Below are 9,816 nucleotides of genomic sequence, written 5' to 3' on the forward strand. Positions count from 1 at the left end.
GACATTTATTGAGTGCTAACACCCACTTTTTAAGGTATCAACCACTTTCTGAGGGTAACAGTTTGCATCTCCAACAGATTTAAGTTTGAGGCATCAAACATTCCAAATTTCACCACAAATAGTATTGAATTGGCAAATGCTTCAGTGTCTTATTATATGCCAAAAAACCAAACCAAACCCATTGCCTTCCAGCAAATTCCGACTCATAGCGACCCTAGATGAGAGAGTAGAACTGCCCTATAGAGTTTCTAAGGAGTGGATGGTGGATTCCAGCTGCTGACCTTTTGATTAGCAACCATGGCTTTTAATCACTGTACCATCAGGGCACCCTTATCATAGGCAGAGGGTCTAAATTGCAGACATTAATGATTTTTATTAGCTTTTTTAAAGATTTACATTAAATAGAGAATATCTACAGTTTATCAGCAAAGTTGTATCCATGCATTGGCTTTGTATTCAAATGGATATTCATCTACAACTCTGCCTTTATCAGAGATTTTTTAAGTATTTATTCTTAACTGAGAGCACATTTAAAATAGTTTAATTATATGTCTGATTTGGTGCTTAGAAAAGTCTATTCTTTTAATAGATGTGTACTATTTAAGCTTCTCCATTTACTACTTCTCACTGGTGCTATTTTTAACACTTTGCTCTATTACCTGCCTAGCAGCCATTTCAAAGAATCTTTATTTGAGTTTCTTCATCTGAAATTAATTAGACAAAGGAAATTATTTAGCCCACTTATTAAAATTTATTTTAAAAAAGTCATAGTCTGTTTTTATAATAACACTTTATAAGAAAGACTGTGAAGTTTCCATATCGTTCTAGGGTTCATGTTTAAGACCATAGCTGTTCACTAATCTTCACTGTACGTGATCTCAGAGAAAGCATTTCTGCAGCATCAAAGGGCTGCATCAAAGGATTAGTCAACCCTCCTTTGGGGTAAGGAAGTTTTTTGTCTTTATCACAGAAGATTCATCATATTAAATGCTTTTTTTAATGTGATTTTGTTTAATTCTCATCTGGGTTTTTGTTTAATTCCCATAAGAAAATAATCCGACTTCACTTCTGTGGAAATTGGTACTTTCCAAAATCTTTCTTCGGTGAAAACCTGAAAATGAAAGTACTAAAAATTGAAGATTTACAACAACTTAAATGGAGAAAAAACAGTGCCTCCGTGTGCCCCACTCTCCCACAGCCCAGAGTCCCTTTGTCTGAGTGACTTTGCAAACCAAACAGAGAAAGCCCAAGCTCGATCTCCAGGGGCTTTTCTGGTCTCAGTGCATCTGGGAAGATATCATAGAGCTTTCAATCAATAGTCTCCCAAATTCCACAAACAATTACTTTATCCTCAAGGGTCTATGAGAGGGGTAAAAGGGCTTTAGGGTCTCCAATCCACAAGTAAGATGGGAATTCATAAAGCTTACATCTGTTGCAGTTGTGACTCAGCTTGCTCTTTGTTTATCAATTACCTACTTAAAGATGCAAACTAGGAGAAGAGGACAGAAGGCAAACAAAAAAACACAAATGAATTAGCCAGTTTGCCTAAATCTTTCCCTGGGAAAATACAGGTTAGCGAAATAACCTACATAGGCTGATGGTTTTTAACCTGACATCATTTTAGTACTCTATAAAGCAATGAATATGAATTAAAACTGTCACTGTAGTGCATTAAGAAACACTTTTAAATTGCATGAAATGTCAGTATTTTGATGAATCTCTAAAAGAAGCACGTGTCACATGAAAATATTCTTACTACTCAGAGAATAAAAGTGGCGTATTCCCAATTTTGTCATTTGGCAGAAAAATGAAATGGTTTTCTTCTCTTCTCAAACAGTAAGGAAAATCTAAACAACATTTTTCTCAGATCAAAACAGGGAAAGGAACCTTGTAAGTCTTGTTTTTTCTATTAGAAAAAGGCTTCCAGGAATCAGACATCAGACATTTTGAGTGACTGTACACCATCGTAGTATTCATATGAAATTTGCATTTCTTCTAGTTCATTTAAAAGCATTCATGAACACAATACACTTTGTTTTGGGTCTTCCCCCAAAGATGTGCTTCATATAAAAGCATGTTATCTGCAGTGTTCTATAACCTTGCTATCATGGTAGCTAATTAAGACACAGAGTTTAAACTATATTGAAGGTTAACTCGGTCATAATTAATATTTATAAATATCTAATGAAGATTTTATATTTTGTGATATGAAAACCATTTATTTTGGAAAATACACAGATATAAAGATACTAATACTCAATAATGATCTCCTTTTAAACTTGCTGCAGTATTTTTGTTAGGAGAACTAAAATTCCTCTCCCCATCCTTCATCCTATGAAATAGCTAACTTTTCTTCCTAATCATCTCCACATTCCACTGTCATATTATAGAACCCCAAGTGACTTGAGTTCCTTCCTTACAAAAGCAATCCATGACATCACTGAAGTCCATGTAGAAGCATCAGGAAAGAGTCTCAAAAAGATGTAGCTGCTAAATTTTTAATCCCGACTAATATCGATGGCACTGGGTAATAGCTGCACTAGAAGACAACAGTTAGCTAATTTATTAGACAGAGTCCAATCTGCATGCCTATTATTGAAGATAAATTTTTGTTAGAGTATAACTTATGTGTTCACTACACAGGGCATGGTATGGAAGTAGAAGCTAAACCAGGGTTTTCTGTGAAATGCAATGTTGTGAAATTCCAAAACACCTGCATATATCAAACACATTTTAATGATCTCAATCAAGCTGGTGTATTTTAATTAAAACAAATAGTTACATTGATAACAAAAACATGCACAGAATCATCACTCATGGACATTCTTATTATTTTTTCCTAATTTAGACATTTACTAATGATATGACCTTTATAGTTGTTGCTTTATTGCCCGAATTTTTTGAGTAAAGAATATTACTATCTGTTAATAAACCTAACCAAGGAGTTATTTTGTTGTTCACTAATATAGAAGAAACCCTGGTGATGTAAATGGTTAAGTACTAGGCTGCTAACTCGAAGGTTGTTTTGAATCCACCCAGCAGCTCCGTGGAAGAAAAGACATGACAATCTACTCCTGTAAAGATTCTCCACCCCCATTGCTGTTGAGAAGATTCCAACTCATAGTGCCCCTATAGGACAGGTTAGAACCACCCCATAGGATTTCCAAGGCTATAATCTTTACAGAAACAGATTGCCACATTTTTCTCCCACTTAACCACTGAGCCATCAGCCTAGCAAAATTTATGGGGCAGCTCTACTCTGTCACATAGGGTTGAAATTGACTCAATGGCACACAACAACAACAACACAACACTGTGGAAGCTCTCTCTATAAAGTTCCATTTTTATGTTAGAAGGATATATTTCTCAAAAAAAAGAACAAATATTAAATATTATTGTTGTTATCATTTTAGGTGTTGTCAAGTTGATTCTGACACATATCAACCCCATGTGGCAGAGTAGAACTGCTCCAAAGGGCAATCTTTAGTGGAGCAGATCGCCAGGTCTTTCTCCCACCGAGCAGCTGGGTAGGTTTGAACTGCCAGCCTTTGGGTTTGCAACCAAGCACTGAAACATTTGCACCACCAAAGTTCCTTCAATATTAGTGGATGTCATAGTATAATAAAAATATGGATAAATTAATCCCTCTTACAGTATATTTTATTTTCATAAAATGAGATCACTAGCACTATCTACTGAAAGGGCAGCATCAGCATCATACCACTTGGGTATGCTAAAACTAGAGGTATGGACCATGCCAATTATATGTAGAAAGACAATCTATGTATACCAATAGATGATTTAAACCATATAGTTATCAGATGTTTTTCTCATGGTTTTCATTGTCCTAAAATCATAAAACTATCGTAACCACATAGGAAGATGATAGGCTGGACACAGGTTTATTGATCTAAGAAAAAATATGCCCGGGGAGTCTGTTTTAACCCCATAAAGATAAGGAGCTTCATTTCAAAAATAGTTTCTTTAGTGACCTGAAATTAAAGGATATTTCTACTGGCCCTGCCAAAGAGGATGATGCGAGCTGAATCAAAAAGTAAGGGAAAGTATGAGGGAAGGAAAGCAAGTCTGAAGGAGATTGTAACAGAATTGAAGATCCGTGATCCTGGGAGGCAGCACTGTCTTAGACAGTAAGTGACTCATGCCCAAGACTCAACCTACCAAGTGAGATTGAAGAGCGTGGAGTTGGGAGCATAATATAATTGTACTTTTCAAAATAGGCAGAAGTATTGTTTTAAAGAACAATTTATTTTGTGAAAAGCAAACATTAAATTATGTGGTTTATTTTTCTTTCTCAATAAAATGAAGCTTTTTGGAAACAGCATTCTCATGAATCCCTTGACCAATAAATTAATTTACATTTTGCAGCAAAACGTACAAAACATAAGGTTTACTCTTCACTGAATCATTTAAATTGTAGGGATAAAAATAAAATAATTCCTTTTCAAGTGTTTGGGACAGATAACTGAAACCTCTACTAAACATAAAAAAAATAAAAGTAACATATTTGAATTATATATACTGTCAAGGGAGTGTTGTCTGAAAGTTTCATATGTTAAATATGGGTTAATTTAGATTGAGATAAGTGCTCTTATGACAACTTGTGTTAGTGAAGCTAAACCTCAAAGAGTTTATTCAGTGAGCCCAGAAGTAGTGAATATCTCCATGAGGGAGATGATATCATAAGCAACATTGATTACTATTGCTTTTTCTAGTGTCTGGGATTTTACTGGTTATTTGTGTAAGTGCATAATCATTTTTAACATTCTTGCATTATTTATTATATGGGTGTTGACTTCCACAGGTACCTATTGTAAGATATTGCATAGACTTTCATAGCAGTACTCTGAAATCACATTGGAAATTGATACATATATCGCTGATTTATATGAATCTAGTACATCATCTCTTTTGACCTCCAAACGTTCCATTTCTATCAGCAACATAACACACTCAGAAGTCATAAAAGGAGTGACAGCTGCGCAGTGGATAGTCAGCCTGTTTAGAGACTGATTTTACAATCAAGGCTAAATGCCTTCAGCGTTAACCGCAGAGATTCTAGATCACAAAGTCACAGTTCCCCTGATGCCTAGTTCAGCTGAGCAACTTGACAATAAAAGTAAATCACATATTTTTGCCAAGTGATAATACAATTTAACAGTAAAACAAACAAACAAACAAAAAAAGACAGGCACCTGAAAGTAGAAGAGATTTTAATATCTTAAGGATGACTTTAGGGCACACAAAGGGAGGATATGAAATGTTAGACAAACAGGTGATATGCAGAGAAGGCATGAAAATCTATCACTTTGCATTTGTCACACCTGTATTTCCTTAATTTTCTTTTGCATCCACATTTGTTTGCCACCCCTTCCTACAAGCCTTCAACATTTCTTTAAGAAACAAATCTAATAAACCTATTTTCAGTCAGGAGAGAGACCCATAATTTCCATTAGGAGAAAAAATGGGTCACAGACAGGGAAGCAATTTTTGACAAGTTTTCCTTTTTTTTTTTTTTTTTCCACTTCGGCTGCTAAAAAATTGCTTTTCCTCCATGGAATAGTAATCTTCAGCCTCTTACAGATGAGGAGGTTAGGATAAAACCAACATCCCCACATACCGGAGAAAAATATCTTACAGCTTATTTTCCTGGAAGCGCAATGGCGGTGATCTAGGCTTCCTGCTTCACAAGAGCACAGTGAATCATGATGGCTCCTACAGGTCCCCTGGGTCTGGCCAAGCTTTCATTTCTACCTTGGTTTCTCTAAGAGCCACTTTTCTTTACTGTTCCTGCCTGTACTGAAAACCTGCGCTTGGGGAGTTTGGCCTCCCTGCTTGTTTGGGCAGAACTAACAAAAGTAAGACCATTTTGTAGAATTTGGCAATTTTTAGACACCTAGCTGTGGATACTTGAGCTGTAAAACTGAATGTGCCTGCAACTACTTCTCCAAATTATCATTAAAACACCAAGGTTTTCCCAGAGAACTGTATTCTTCCAAAAATATGGATAGTTTATCTTTTCAGGGTTGATGGCTGCTTTTATTTAGTAAAAATCATTTCCTTTGTTCCTTTTCTTTCTGTCACATTATTCAAGGTAACAAATACTCCATGGCAGAAACTGGTCCTAAGGGAAGCCTGTTTAAACCCAATGCGGGAAATGCTGAACTTTCTATATTCAAAAGCTCTCTATCATCTAACGTTGTATTGTCTTGGCTGATTCCTGTGAATTATATGTTTCTTTACACTTAGGAAAGGTGCTAGGCAAAAGCCTACTTTTCAGCATGTCACATTCCATGTATTGGGAAATGTAATCATTTTGCCCAACTTTGATGTTTTTTAAATATCAGACTTAACACGATACAAATTTTTCCAGGCAAGATGAAAATGTATAATTTTTTTTTTAATTCCCTTAGTTCGCAAGCTTTCTGGTTATTAACCATTCCTTTCTGACCTTTATGCTTTTACCCTGCATGTAAATGGTCAGCGAACTGGAAAACCTGTGATTTCCATGAATGAAAGTAATTAATTGCACACATAGGAATAAGGAATGCATGGATTATTATAGAGGTTCTTCTCCTCCACATCCCACATGACACATCCTACAAATTAAACAAAATATAAAATCTAATACATGGAGGTGATAATCAAATCACCAACCAGTTAGTAAAAGAAACGTGCATTTTTAGAGCCACCTGAAGATTAAAAGTATAAGCAAAGCTGTTACCTACCATGTCCCCCAGCCTTGTTTTCACGAAGTTTTGAAATTCACAAGGGTGAAATTAAGCATAAAAGAGTGAGCACTACTAGAAGAAAATGAGGTATTGGTGCTTTAGTGATAGAATTCCTGCCCTCTATGCTGGAGACCTGGGCTTGATTCTGAGTCAAGATGCCTCATGTGCAGCCACTATCAGTGCAGGCTTTCGTGTTGCCATTATGCTGAACAGGTTTCAGAGGAGCTTCCTAAGACAACCTAGGAAGAAAGACCTGGCTATCTAATTCTGAAAAGTAGTCAATGAAAACCCTATGGATCACAGCAGTACAATTCCCGACTGATCATGGAGATGACACAGGGCTGGGCAGTGTTTCATTCCATTGTGCATGGGGTCACCATGAGTCACTGACCAACTCAATGCAGCTAACAACAACAACTTGATGCAAAGCCCAGGACTGGAGACATTCCAACCATTTGTAAATGTAAGTTTCATAGCTGGAAAAAGCATAAAGATCACCCAAATCTTTGGTAATTCTCCAATTCTATAAAAACCAAAACCAAGCACATTGTCATCGAGTTGATCCTGACTCAGACTCACAGTGACCACATAGGACAGAGTAGAACTGCCCCATAGAGTTTCCAAGGAGTGCCTGGTGGGTTCAAACTGCCAACTTTTTGGTTAGCAGCCATTGCACTTAACCAGTACGCCACCAGGGTTTCCTCCAATTCTATAAAAAAAAAAAATACAACCCTATAAAATAGGGAGACTATTGTACTTTCAGGAGCCCCGGTGGTGCAGTGGCTAAGAGCTTGGCTGTTTGAATCCACCAGTAACTCCTTGGAAACCCTATGGAGCAGTTCTTCTCTGTCCTGTAGGGTTGCTATGAGTTGGAATCAACTCGATGACAACAGGTTTGTTTTTGTTTGTTTGTTTTGTTTATGTGTTTGTTTGGTTACTTTCTAGACTAACAGAATATATTATTCATAGATTAATTAATCAGTTAAAAATTATTTTTAGTGCTTGCTTTGGCAGCACATATACTAAAATTGGAACGATACAGAGAAGATTAGCATGGCCCCTGCACAAGGATGACAGGCAAATTCACGAAGCGTTTTTAGACACATGAGGCTATATGGGCAGCTCCTGTCTGGATGGGAGATGAGAGGGCAGAGGGGGTCAGAAGCTGACCAAATGGACATGAAAATAGAGAGTGGAAAGAAGGAGTGTGCTTGTCTCATTAGAGGGAGAACAACTAGGATATAGCAAGGTATATATAAATTTTATATGACAGACTGACTTGATTTGTAAACTTTCACTTAAAGTACAATAAAAAAGTTACTTTTAAAACTCAAAAAGGATGGCTCCCATGCTTTATTAAACAAAATATTTCTGACATTTTAGAAACCAAATTAATTGTCTAGCTAAAAAGAAATATAACATTCACTTGGAAGAAAGAACAAATATAACAATCAAAAAATTAACTAAAAAGAAAAAAAAATAATGAGGATAAAGCCCATTTGCTTAAAACATAAAACAAAAATTAGATAGCTTTACACTGTGGTATTGACATAAATTATAGATGTATAAATGATTATTGGAATACTAAAAAAATAGAGAAACAGATTTTATAGAATACAATATACCAGAAAGGAGACATTACAAATCAAAATTTACTACAGGAAAATGTTTTCATTAGTTGGAGTCAGTGATACATAGAATAAAAAATAACCACCTCATATATGAAATAAAATCAGAACTGGGTTAATGAGTTTAAAATAATTGTTCAAGTTACGATTGCTGTGTAATAAACCACCCCAAAACTTAGAGGCATAAAACCTCCCAATATTCAGTTCCTCAGAAGAAAACGTGACAGCTGGAAGTATGTTGTTGGCTGGGGGCTGAAATCATCTGGGGATCTCTTTACCATGTTAAGTTCTTGATGTCAGCTGGTGCTATGTGTTAGAACCCTAAGTGCGGCATCTTCATATGGCCTAGGCTTCCTCACAGCATGGCAGCCTCAGGATAGTTGAACTACTTACGTGGGGACTCAAGAGTAAAATATAGCTGCTCTAGCAGATACGAAAGGACCTCCATAGCCTTCTATGATCTGATTTCAGAAGTCATATAGCTTTATTTTTGCCCTACTCTACTATGAAATAGTCACAAACCCACTGTCACCAGTCTACCTAAATTCAACAGGAAGGGATGTAGTCTCACACTGCTTGATGGGAGTCGGGTAAGCCTTCCTTGCAGAGAGCAAGTAAGATAGGAAGCATTGCTGAGTCCATCTTTGGAAAATTCAATCTGACACAATACCAAATAGCCAAAAACACCTACAGCTGGTGACCTAAAACCTCATTTCAGTCTTCAAGACAGCAAGTCATGATTTTTCATGACTAAGCCAGTTCAAGAATCCAGAGTTCATTAACTGAAGGAGAAGCAGGACCATTTGAATAAGAACTTGCAAAATCATGACAAGTAAATGCTGTAAGTACTTCCAAGCTTTTCTCAAAAGGTCATCCTGTCATTTATCAGGTAAACTATGTAATGGGGAAAGGGAAATACCAAGCATTTAAGAATTATTAGACATTGTATCTAAATTAATGCTAAGACCTGGGGACCCAAAGGTTCAGAATGTGGGCTTACGGATTCAGGAGACAAATAATGTAATGCTCCAAGTCCATCTCACAGCAAGGCCAGAGGGTCCACGGACCCATCTTATGGCTATTTCCCCAGTTTCTGAAGGCATAGTTGGAATATACTTGGCAACTGGCAGAATCCCTCAAGGGCTTCCTGACATGAGGGCTCTTATGGTGAGAAGGGCAAATGGAAGCCTCTGAAACTTAGGAGTGGCAAAACAAAAGCAATATCACATCTCTGGGGGGAATTAGAGACTGGTGCTACTAGAAAAGACTTGAAAGATGCAAGAGTGATTATTCCTTTTATTCACAATGAAATCAGTGATTTGATCTTTGTAAAATCCAGATGGATCTTGGAGAATGACTCTAGGTTATTGTAAATCAAATCAAATGGTAACTCCAATTGCATCTGTGATTTCAGATATAGTATCTTTTCTAGAGCGAAT

General features: G+C 36.6%; 1 pseudogene; it reads left to right on the top strand.

The window, feature by feature from the left end:
- Positions 1-7,747: 7,747 nt before the first annotated feature.
- Positions 7,748-7,847, top strand: LOC111748461 (U6 spliceosomal RNA; annotated as a pseudogene).
- Positions 7,848-9,816: the final 1,969 nt, after the last annotated feature.

Source organism: Loxodonta africana, chromosome 4, assembly GCF_030014295.1.
Source record: "Loxodonta africana isolate mLoxAfr1 chromosome 4, mLoxAfr1.hap2, whole genome shotgun sequence".
Classification (NCBI taxonomy): Eukaryota; Metazoa; Chordata; class Mammalia; order Proboscidea; family Elephantidae; genus Loxodonta; species Loxodonta africana.